The sequence below is a fragment of the Symsagittifera roscoffensis genome, chromosome 3, assembly GCF_963678635.1.
Source record: "Symsagittifera roscoffensis chromosome 3, txSymRosc1.1, whole genome shotgun sequence".
NCBI classification, from domain to species: domain Eukaryota; kingdom Metazoa; phylum Xenacoelomorpha; order Acoela; family Convolutidae; genus Symsagittifera; species Symsagittifera roscoffensis.
In genome coordinates, this window is record NC_087064.1 from 67,091,788 (window position 1) to 67,104,682 (window position 12,895).

A 12,895-nucleotide genomic window follows, 5' to 3' on the forward strand; every position below is an offset into this window, starting at 1 on the left:
GAAAAAAAATAGATGGCATTAAAGCTCTTTGAAATTGTAGAACAATTTATGATAGACACTTTTTGTTAAAATTAACCCAATTTGAGAAAACTGGATCAATAGGCAAAACTTTTATTTCGCTGGGAAATCTGATAACTAATTTCCATATTCGAAATTAGAAGTCGATCACGTCTTTCGTGACCTTTACACTTTTGCTGTTCGATAGGTTAGTTTGCCTTCTTTGTAACAATAGAAGTGCACTGGACTCCAAAAGAAATCACAAGTCAAACCACAAAAAAATCATAAGTGAGCGTGAACAAAATTGTTCTAAAAAATTTGGAAAACCTATATAAGAGTACTCACTACGTTCATTACTCTTAATACGGTACTAATAAATCATTCAGCTCAGATCAATCTCTTCGATGTCTTGATGGCTATAATAGGAAAAACCCCTCATTTCATTTAAAGACAGCTCACAAACATGAAGAGATAGCTACACGCTCTTAAGTGGATTAAAACAGGTACCACTATGAAAACCCGGAGCCGGACATTAAGCCGAATCGTAAATTGATTAAATTGAAGACTGGTTTGACTTGGTTTCAGAGTCAAGTCTCAAAAATCTTTCAAATGAACTTTACCTCTTTTTGGGATCATCAGAACCTCAATACCATATTTCAAAAATATTGAATTCTGAGTTATGTGACATTCGACCAGAATGGACAAAAATGCAGATTTGACGATTTCGAATAGTAAGCAGCTAACCTTCCGAATTGACAGTTTTGAGAGATTAGTGACGTTATTGGGACGATTAGTCAAACGGTGAAGGTCAAGATATTCTGGTATTTTGAAATTTTAAAAATTCGAACTGAGAAGTCGCACTTCTGAGAAACGGCAAAAACCGCAATTTCGGAAGAAAACCAGAAGAAAATCAGAACAACAATAGTTGCGATAGATAGTGATAACTACGAGGATTGCGATAGAAAAACAACAACGAATTGCAGATTTAGTAGAGACCGTTCCGAGTTGCAACGATTGTGTCGCTACAATCGTCGCAAGGCCGTTCACAACAACGGTGAAGGGTGGAAAAACAGCCTTCCGGAGGGAAGATAAGGGCGTTATTTTCCCGGATTCAGGAATCCGGAGGGGTCTCGGGATTTGAACTGAAACTGTTTTATATAGACATTGAGCTTCCCTATTATGTCCTGAATTGAATTTAATTAACATCTGAATTCATTTTACGACGATGAGAAGCTAGGAGTTGGGGGAAAGGGTTGACCCATCTTCGATGGAGATGATGATTTTTATCTACTGAACAAAAACAAAAGTAATATAACAAATAGTAGCAGCCCTGTTTTTAGGAGTGACCTCGTGGTCTGGGGAAACTGAGACCCAGCCACGAGCTCACCACTTTGCATGCAATTAAAATAATTTGAGCGTTCTGGTCGAAGCCGGAGAACAGTAACGTTTTTTTCGTCCCGATGTTGAAAAAACCACCAAAAGAACTGGCTTTGGTAGAGACGTTGAAAAGCATGTAGAGCTCTTTTTAGACGTTGGCCAGTCGTCTTAGAACCTAGCATTATTTTCCGTCGATATGTACTTCCGGGCGAACGTTACATAGATTTTTTTATGGCGCTCCTGGGTGTTATTCTTTTTTAACATCACGACCGGCAGAACCGTTAACGAGCATTCCGCGCCGATCGGATGCTCATAATAACGCCCTTAATAGGCCTCAACCGCCGGTGTGGAAGGGTCGTTCGTAACGCGGAAAACTTCCGGATTACCGTGAATAGCTTTTTAACATAGTTAGGACCGAAAATTCACGTTCCAGGAAGGGTGGGGGGATTGGCCGTCCCCTCGCTCCCCGTGAAGTCTGTGACCAAAAACACTTGAAAATATACAAAAAACCAAACAAAAAGCAGTAAAGTACCCTAGAAAAACAAAAAACACTAAAAAAACAAAAAAACAAAAACAGTAAAAAAAAAAAAAAAAAAAGGAAAAAATCAGTAGAAATCATCCCCCAGACAAGATGTGATCCGACCCTCCTGTGTGTTGTTGATAGATATATTGTTGTTACAGGCATTTATATCAATCAGTATCGTTACGATCATTTTTATGGCCCATTTGTGAGGCTTGTACTAAAGGGTTACTTGAGTATTTAAGCATGTTAGTGCTAATTTGCGCTCAATCCGGAAGGGTCTGCTGATTTGCGCTCAATCCAGAAGGGTCTTGGGAGAAGACTGATCCGGCAAGCAGTACAAGGAGCAACAAGAAGGGGCTCAACGACAACAACAATCGACTGTTGGGTATCGTTAACAAGTTTTGTATCCCTTTTGGTACAAAAAGTAGATAGTAATCTGTGGGGGGCTCGACAGTGCTGCACTGTAGTGACCCTTCACTGAACTGCGAAAATCCGAGTTAAGCACCTTAATTCGGATAATGAACAAACCCGGAGGGGTATAGTATTACTAATATTTTTCTTATATAGTCTATATTATTACTCCTATATCGTTTTTCAGTGAAAAACACAGTAAGCGGCCGGTTTTTAGGATCAAAATAGCGATATTTTGACCGCCCCCCCCCACAAATTGCGATTTTTGAAATATTGAAAGTTTTTGAAACGGAAAAAGCGCTAAATTAGTGCGTTACATCGTAATTCCACTACTATAGTAGGTAGAACCGGTTAAGTTTAGCTCAGAAGTGGTTGGAACTATTTTGGTACCAAAAACCGAATTTTCGCGATTTTTGAGAAAACGGAACACTATAAAATCAGAAAATTTTTTGAAATTTTGAATTAGGACAGTAAAAATAATTGTTCGGACAACGTCCACTAGTGAATCGACAGGTTTCAAGACCCGTTTACCCAAAGCCTTCCGGATTACAGAGAAACCGAACTTAACGTGTTTGATTCAGTGGATTCATCAATCCGGAGGGGTTCAAATATCATAGTTTTTCGCAAATTTTTTCAACTAGAGCGTTTCAGATCTGGTTTTTTACATTGAACTAGGAGAGTATAGGCCTTCTGAGCTCGGATCAATAAGTTTAGGTCGCAAAGAACATATTTGCGGAAAAAGTTAGGCGGAAACTATAAGTGAGAAAAATTTTGAATTTAGATAAAAAACGTTTTGGTTAATAACTTTGAAATGATTGGACAGATCCAGTTGATCTTGGTACCATTGAATCAGAAATAGCTGAGCTTACTAATAAGAACAAAAACTATTCAAAAAAATCAGCGTGAAATTTTTTTAGGATTATTTTTTTTAGCAAATACACCAATTCGGGAGTGTAGACCCTTCACGTTTTATAAAATTTTTTTGGAAAGCCCTTACACTCCTACCAAAGGGTAGAAACGATTGAATAAGGCAATTTTACGCTGATCTAGATGAAAGGTAAGGGCTAAAGGCACCAGAAAACCTTGGTCGAGCCGAAATTAGGCTAGCGAAAAGACCCTTCACCGTTAGCGTGAATTGACAAATAAGAGGCTTAACTTCAATCCGGAAAGGTCTAGGCAATGACAACATACCCTTCCTAGTTGATACAAACAGCATAATAGCATCGGAGAACGTATCCGAAGGGGTATATGTTGAAAATCAAGGAAGTCTCTGAAAAGCTATTTTTACAAAACCGGAGGGGTCCCAATCCGGAGGGGTCCAAATTTTTCCTAATTTGGAGGGGTCCCAATCTGGAGGGGTCCAAATTTTTCCTAATTCGGAGGGGCCCCAATCCGGAGGGATCCTGTTATTACAAAACCGGAGGGGTCCCAATCTGGAGAGATCTCAATTTTGCCAATCCGGAGGGCTAGTGTTTTTTGTCAACCCGAGGGGTATTATTTTTGTTTCAGGACTTAGGTAAACAGAAGAAAAGATAATATTGAGAAGTATTAGGTTATTAAGCGACAAGCTAGGAACCAGTGACTGCACTGGTAACTTGCCTTTCAAAAAAGACCAGATCAAAACAAAACAGGTCCAAACTCGTATATTCGCGACACTAAGTCTAAATTAAAAAAGAGTGTGTAACTCATTGCTGTGGATTGAAATCCAAAACTTTTTTGAGAAAAGTGACTGCCCTGAGGATTTTAGTAGGTCTAGCTCGGGAAGTCCGAAGGCAGATAGGTAACAGGAGACTCGGTGGGTGCAATAGACGCCCACTTGAGGAAATTACTGCCTTCAAGTTTTGTCTGTTTGGTGCAGCACCAAGCAGGGAAAGCTCTTTCTTTAAAATACAAGTTCGACTATTGTACTGCCACCGACTAAAAATACAATACAAATACGCTTTTCATAGAAATATTCTAATTTTGTTATTTCTGGTTTTAAATCAGCAATTTGTGCTTGATTGGGTAGTGAATACACTATCTTTTAAATTGACTGATATCATCATACTGTGCTAGTTCTCAAATCTTACGACTAAAAATCGATTATTAATAAAAACTTTTGGAACTTATTATGTTGTGTTATTATTATCAGTAGTCGGATCAAAAGGACACTAGCAATCGAATTGAGTGTATTGGCAGTAAGAAGTGGTAGATTGAGTATGACCCTAGACAAGTCAAGCATACTTAAACTAGGTGATAGATCCAGGAAATTCATACCTGAGAAACAGAGAAGAGCAATGACCGACCCTTTTAAGGAAAGGACCACACGAAACCGGACCGACAATGGGGAGACGATTTCAGGCAGAATGGTTGAGAACAGAAGTCAAAAGTCATCAGAAGAGCGAAAAGCAATGCTAGAAGTGGAGGTCCAACCGGACCAGGCCATGCATGAGAATCAGTAAATGCATGGACCGGAAGGGAGAGGGAACAGAAGGCTAGCGAGTGAATCTACCCCGGTAGAGCAAGGCCAAGATTTCGCCACTTCCACCGGGACACTGGACCGAGAGGAGATGTCGGAACTGTCCGACATCTCTACTGAAATTGTGGCAACTAGAAGATCTCCCACAGACAACATCATGATGGCAGGCGTGAAGGAGAAACAGGCAGCGTCCTCATCGTTTTCAGAAAGAGTGAAGAACGCTTTCGAAAACATCTTTCGATTCACCATGGGAGTGGGTACAGGAGATGAAGTTGAATCCCAGGAGGAAGAAGAGGACCACGATGAGCAAATTGACATTGGACCTCGAGAGCCTCAATAGTTCGACCAAGGAGAATGAGGCATACACCGACAGAGAGAGTGGAACCATGGACAAATTTGGTGTGGTGAGAACGATAAGCAAAGACACAAACACATCAGGCCAGTCAAGAGACTTTGTGAGTATGATAAACTCGGAAACGTGAACTGGGGAGAATAGAAACATAGGGCTAAGCAACGCACCGGCGGATCCAGAGGTGGATAATGTAAAAACGTCGAGGCAGAGAATCAAAGCCCGAATCTCGACCAGCACCAAGCTACCTGGGATCGACAGGGTGACACTGCCACTTGTGACGCCACTAGTAGAAAACGGAGCATCAATTGAAGAAGCCTCGAATAACATAGTGGGCAGTATAGGAGATCAAAATGAACAGATGTCCATAAGAATGAGTGAACTAGAGAGAGCAGTCCACATTGAAAGAGAAAGTCTGTGGGAAGAAATAAACCGCAATAGACAAGAAGTTGGTAGAAGCGAAAAACGCTTGAAGGAAAGAACGGATGAATACATAGCGAAGAGAGAGTTACGCTTAAGAGACGACATGGAGAAGTTGAGAATTCAGCAAGAGCAGTCTCTTGGGACTCTTGACACAAAAATAGATGCGATGATGGAGAGGTGAACTCAGGCTATCATGGATAGGTTGGACGGGCTACTAGGCAGCAAGAGTGGACCAAGAGAAGGGGAACCAAACTCGGGAGGTCCCAGAAGGGAGCCGAGGGTGAACTTCAATGACCAGCAGAATAGGAGAAGGACATATGGAAATCCTTTTAGAGATAGTAGAGATAGGGGCAGTTCAGCAGGCTATGCCACAGGGGATAATAGAACATGGGGCCCAAACCTTAGAGGAAGTTCACCTGGCAATAGACAGACTTGAAACGAGCGACCGACGCAAGGCACACATGCGACTGGGAGAGGTGATTCCAAGAACAGGAGTCAAGCAAGCTCAGGGATGAGTCATGCGAGCCAAGGAAGAAACTATCCCGGCGATTCGGATAGAAAGGACGTACCAAATACTGAACCATTATCAGGGGGCAAAGATACTCAGGCGGGGCATTCAAGAGATGCCACAGTAATGGCCACAGCCTTTGAACCCCTAAACAGGTCTTTGGAGACATTCCTGACGAGGTTATCTAGAACCAATGAACGCAGTGAAAATTCCAGAAGAGTCTTTAACAAACCAAGATGCTATAAAGACGAATCTGACGGCTGCATTGACACCTGGATTGAGGTGATGAAACTGCATTTTGAGGAAGAAGACCTGTCAGAGAGGCAAGAGTGCAGTGCGCTCACCAGTAACTTGGAAGGGACAGCCCTAAATTGTGTGATGGCCAAAAAGCAATATCAGCGGGATACTGCTGAGAAAATCTTTGAAATCTTGTTAAATCGTTTTGGCTCAGGGGTGCAGGGGCACCAGGCAATGATGCGCTTCAAGAAACGGAGGCAACGAGAAGATGAAAGGATAGACAACTTCCTAGACGATTTGGAAATGCTGAGAAGACGCAGCCAACCGGATGAGTCAAACAGATGGATGAACCTGGCAGTAGCCTCAAAATTCATCGATGGTGTGAAGAATGATGAACTTCGAACAATGCTAGCAACGCATTACACACCACTATCAACCAATGCGCCAACACCAGAGGAGTTGAGGCTCAAGTCGAAAGAATATCTTTTGTTAGAACCTCCTTCGAGATCTGGATAATTTAAGAACAATTATGGCAATTTTAACAACGGACCAGCAAACCAAGGGAACAACTGGTATAAACCGAGGGAAGATATGGACAAGAGGCGCTCTTGCGCAAATTACAGTTCGACGGACCATCATTTGTCAGCATGCCCAACTTATAAACAGGGCATGAAAGCAATAGGCTTTAGCCTCGAGGACAAAGATGCGTCAGAAGTCGACCATGAAGATTTCATGAGAGGAGTAATTGCAAAATTTGGCCCGAGGCGTTTCTTTTGCAACTTGGAAGGTCATTTTAAATTGGATTGTCCACAATTCTGGGATGCAGTAGCAGACATCAAGTATCCAAGGCATGAGGAAGCTTTATCGGATGTGAAAGCCAGCAAGGCTCGCCTACTGAGTGAGGCGGAGGCTCGCAGAAAAGAAAAACCGCAAGAGCTGGCAACGAAGAAAATGCAAGCGGTAACAGGAGAGACATGTGAACCGGAACCGGTGACTGCGGCGGATGACTTCAAGATTGATTATAGGGCAGCCGCGAGGGATGCTCTAAATAGAGTGAAGCAGGAACTGGTAACGAAAGAGATCGAGCAAAAGTGAAGCTCGAATTGGAAAATGAGAAACTACAGGAGAAGCTGAATACCTTCGAGGCAACAGAAGTCGAAGAAACAAAGGCACCAAGTAGTTTGAGCATAAAACTTAATGTAATTTCCTGGCAGAAGTTCGATATGGTGCCACAAGGAAGCAAAAACAGTCAAAAAACTCGGTAGCGGGACACCAGGTAATCAGAAACCTGAGTGAACCATCAGAGCTCACCTTGATGAATTTGGAAACATATGCAGACTATCTGAGGCAAGTGGAGTCGAGTCAAGAGCTGTGCGAGCACTACTAACAACGGGTGGCCCTCGCATAAAGAAGCTTCATGGGCGCTACGTGGAAGTCTACGGACCGTATCAAGTGATGCTGAACGTAGATGGAATCAGTATCTACACTAGGACATAAGTAACGACAGACAGTGACCAGATAGGGCAGATCTATTTGGGTGAGGAGGAACTCAAAGTCCGCAGGATAGGCCATGACGCCATGATGGAGCAAGACGCAGTACACATTGCATACGAAGCAGATCTGACTGCACATCTGCTCGACACCAACGGAAAGAAAATCGGAGTCACAGGGCTTCTGGACACAGGAGCGGTAGTGAGTGAGATGCCGATAAAGACTTTGGAAAGAATGGGCTTCACGAGGGAAGATCTAATTCCGACGAATATCCGACTAGCGGCAGCCAATCGAGGAGCGATTCACGTAGCCGGAAGAACACCAATAACGGTCCTCCACATGGGAGGACGGGATCTTTGGATGAGCTTCCTGGTGGTAGAGAATTTGGACGACGCCGACCAATTCATCTTGGGCAGAGATTTCGTCAGGTATTTTGACGTGATGATCGACTTGAACAACGGTCTAATAATGATTAGGAACCCGGATCGAAAGTATGTTATCGAAAGTAACTAGACAGAAAAGTAAAACTACAGCCGGGACAAGCAGATGGTGGAAATTTTTAGAATGAGAAATTTAAATTCGTTAAGTGATAGTAAACAGGTTTGTTTGGTACCGAATCCAAAAAGTCAAAGTTCAGTGATTTTTGGCCGGAGCTTCTCGGTAACTCGAAATGGACTGTGTGTCAGTGTGTTATTGAACACACTGGACATCACGGTTTCAATCCAGCGTGGAAAGAAACTTGGTTACGCTTTGCCGATGAGGACCGACTATGAAGAGACACAAAACTTGAAGAAACATAGAGTGACAGACTGTCCTTATCATGCCAAAAAAGATAAAATTTTTAAAAAGATTAATGACTTAAAATCTATTCATAAATTGTTTTCAATGAAGTCCGACACGGACGACGGCTTATCGAGCTGCTCGAATTTTCCGGAACGCCCCTCGTCATATGAATTAGAATCTGACAAACCGGTTTTGCCAGTGATAGAACACTTAAAAGTGAAAAAAAGGCGAGGGAGATTTTGAATCACTTCGGGAGGTTTTAAATCGGAACGCGGACGTATTTTCAAGACATAAGGCGGATATCGGTTGCTGTAACTTCGTCCAACACGAAATCGAACTTGAGGAAGGCGCCGCTCCCCATAGGGAAGGCGCAAGACGAATGATGTCACGGAAGCGTGAAGAGCGGAAATAGAAATGTTGCTCGAATACGACATGATAGAACCGTCGAAATTGCCATGGGCTTGCGGGGTAGTAATGGCGAAAAAGAAAGGGGGGCAGCTTAGGTTTTGTTGCGACTTTCGCTACTTAAACGCGGTGACAATAAAAGATGCATACCCGATACCGCGAATAGACGAGAGCCTCTCTAAACTTGGTGATGCCAAGTTCTTCACCACATTGGATTTGGGCTCTGCCTTCTGGCAGGTCCCTCTGCGGAAGAAGGATAGGGAAAAGACCGGATTTGCGTGTGAATTGGGTTTGTACAAGTGGAAGAGGATGCCCTTCGGCTTGTGCAACACAATGGCCACTTTTCAAAGACTGTTGGCTCAGGCTTTGACCAGAGTGACAAAGAAGTACAGGAATCATGTGATGTGTTGCGTGGATGACGTAGTCATAGCAACACCGACCCTGGAAGACCACATTGATCGGCTCGATGAGGTCTTTGGATGCATGAAAAGAGCAAGCTTGAAATGCAAACCATCGAAATGTGAAATCCCGAGGGATTCGATCAAGTACCTAGGAAGAATGGTGGACAGGCCGGACCCGGAAGCAGTAGAAGCTGTGCTTACATGGAAGGCTCCCAGAACGGACACGCAGCTCTGCTCGACACCAACGGAAAGAAAATCGGAGTCACAGGGCTTCTGGAAACAGGAGCGGTAGTGAGTGAGATGCCGATAAAGACTTTGGAAAGAATGGGCTTCACGAGGGAAGATCTAATTCCGACGAATATCCGACTAGCGGCAGCCAATCGAGGAGCGATTCACGTAGCCGGAAGAACACCAATAACGGTCCTCCACATGGGAGGACGGGATCTTTGGATGAGCTTCCTGGTGGTAGAGAATTTGGACGACGCCGACCAATTCATCTTGGGCAGAGATTTCGTCAGGTATTTTGACGTGATGATCGACTTGAACAACGGTCTAATAATGATTAGGAACCCGGATCAAAAGTATGTTATCGAAAGTAACTAGACAGAAAAGTAAAACTACAGCCGGGACAAGCAGATGGTGGAAATTTTTAGAATGAGAAATTTAAATTCGTTAAGTGATAGTAAACAGGTTTGTTTGGTACCGAATCCAAAAAGTCAAAGTTCAGTGATTTTTGGCCGGAGCTTCTCGGTAACTCGAAATGGACTGTGTGTCAGTGTGTTATTGAACACACTGGACATCACGGTTTCAATCCAGCGTGGAAAGAAACTTGGTTACGCTTTGCCGATGAGGACCGACTATGAAGAGACACAAAACTTGAAGAAACATAGAGTGACAGACTGTCCTTATCATGCCAAAAAAGATAAAATTTTTAAAAAGATTAATGACTTAAAATCTATTCATAAATTGTTTTCAATGAAGTCCGACACGGACGACGGCTTATCGAGCTGCTCGAATTTTCCGGAACGCCCCTCGTCATATGAATTAGAATCTGACAAACCGGTTTTGCCAGTGATAGAACACTTAAAAGTGAAAAAAAGGCGAGGGAGATTTTGAATCACTTCGGGAGGTTTTAAATCGGAACGCGGACGTATTTTCAGGACATAAGGCGGATATCGGTTGCTGTAACTTCGTCCAACACGAAATCGAACTTGAGGAAGGCGCCGCTCCCCATAGGGAAGGCGCAAGACGAATGATGTCACGGAAGCGTGAAGAGCGGAAATAGAAATGTTGCTCGAATACGACATGATAGAACCGTCGAAATTGCCATGGGCTTGCGGGGTAGTAATGGCGAAAAAGAAAGGGGGGCAGCTTAGGTTTTGTTGCGACTTTCGCTACTTAAACGCGGTGACAATAAAAGATGCATACCCGATACCGCGAATAGACGAGAGCCTCTCTAAACTTGGTGATGCCAAGTTCTTCACCACATTGGATTTGGGCTCTGCCTTCTGGCAGGTCCCTCTGCGGAAGAAGGATAGGGAAAAGACCGGATTTGCGTGTGAATTGGGGTTGTACAAGTGGAAGAGGATGCCCTTCGGCTTGTGCAACACAATGGCCACTTTTCAAAGACTGTTGGCTCAGGCTTTGACCAGAGTGACAAAGAAGTACAGGAATCATGTGATGTGTTGCGTGGATGACGTAGTCATAGCAACACCGACCCTGGAAGACCACATTGATCGGCTCGATGAGGTCTTTGGATGCATGAAAAGAGCAAGCTTGAAATGCAAACCATCGAAATGTGAAATCCCTAGGGATTCGATCAAGTACCTAGGAAGAATGGTGGACAGGCCGGACCCGGAAGCAGTAGAAGCTGTGCTTACATGGAAGGCTCCCAGAACGGACACGCAGCTCTGCTCGACACCAACGGAAAGAAAATCGGAGTCACAGGGCTTCTGGACACATACTTGGGGAGCGCTCCCTTTAAGTTACGCGTGGACAACAGGGCTTTATCCTGGTTGAAGACATACTCGATGGATCAGAGTTATATAGGAAGGTGGATAGTGAGATTAGATGGCTACCACATGATAATCGAGCACAGGATGCGTGACAAACTCCAGAATGCTGACAGCCTCAGCAAGAAAACCGAGTTCTATGAAAGATTGGAACAGAAGCAAGCCAATCAGGCGGAAATAAAGGAAGGATTCTCGTTTCTGGACAAAGAAACTTATGAAGCGCTTCCCTTAACGAGATGGTTGGACAAGTCTGGACATCCAATTCCAGGACATCCTGAATTACCTGTAGAGAAAGCAGCCGAGATAAAGATCCTATCCAAGACGGACCCGGTGCCCATGGATCTGTTGCTGCGCTCGAACCTGGTCCTGCAGGAACTCTCTCGCATGAACATTAACAGCCTCTCATTATTGGATAAAACGGTGCAGGTGACACCGCAAGTGATGCGGATGCTGGGTGGATTGTTAGAGAGAGAAGTGACCAGAGAAGACCCCGAGTGGGCAGCAGCAGTGGCATCACTGACAGTCAATGAGAAGGTGAAGATCAGGCCGTCCAGACGACAACACAAAGAAAACGAGAGGGATTGTAGGACAATAGTTCAGCAACTAGTATCCTCAATACCACACGAGGTTTTAAGCAGTCCTTCATACGGTCGGAAAGAACGATACGCAAAAGAAGAAAACCGTTACCTTTGTGGACCAGGATAAAGAAAGTGAGAAGGTTGAACGGAACCTGGTGCCAGATTGTTTGTCCGGGGAGACGAACGATGAGAAGAGCCAGCGAGTTCAAGATCAACACCCGGGACAAGGAAGTTTGTCCGGGGAGTCTGATGTAGATGAGGAAGTTCCTGATGGCAAGCAGGACCTGGAGAACAAAGTTTTGTCCGGGGAGTACAGATGGATGAGAGGAAAGCACAGAACTGACCCAGGAGATGGTGCAGACTCCGTCGCAGACTCTTCAACAGAAGACAACTCCCGAAACTCAGGAATTGACACATACTCAGACAGGAACTCGAGCTCAGAATCGGAAATGTCAGAACTAGCGATCCACACACTACTAGTGGAAACTCGAGCAAATCTGAATAGAGAGATATACCAGAACCCTGACAGTGATCGCTACCTCATACCAGGTGAAAGAGTCTTTGATAACGCAGCGGATGATCTGGAAACAATAGCGGTATCGAAACGTTCGATGAGTCTGTTGCCACAAAAAGAGGTAGTCAGGACTGATCTTCAGCCATTCGAACAGGAAACAAAGCCATTGGCAAAGATCTGGTGCGTTAAGATGGAAGAAGATACGCATCAGCCCAATGAGCTGAATAGTCAGATGAGGTTCATGAAGTCGTTCTTGAAGGCGAGATACAGACTCTTGGATCTACTAAGAGCGCAAAGAAAAGACCGCATGACAAGCAACCTGAAAAGGTGGATCAGAAATGGTTCCCCGGACAAAAGAGACCTCGAGGAAGACAGTTACCGCATTCTGCGACAGTATTTTATGCAGAAAGAGGGAAGGTTATACTTGA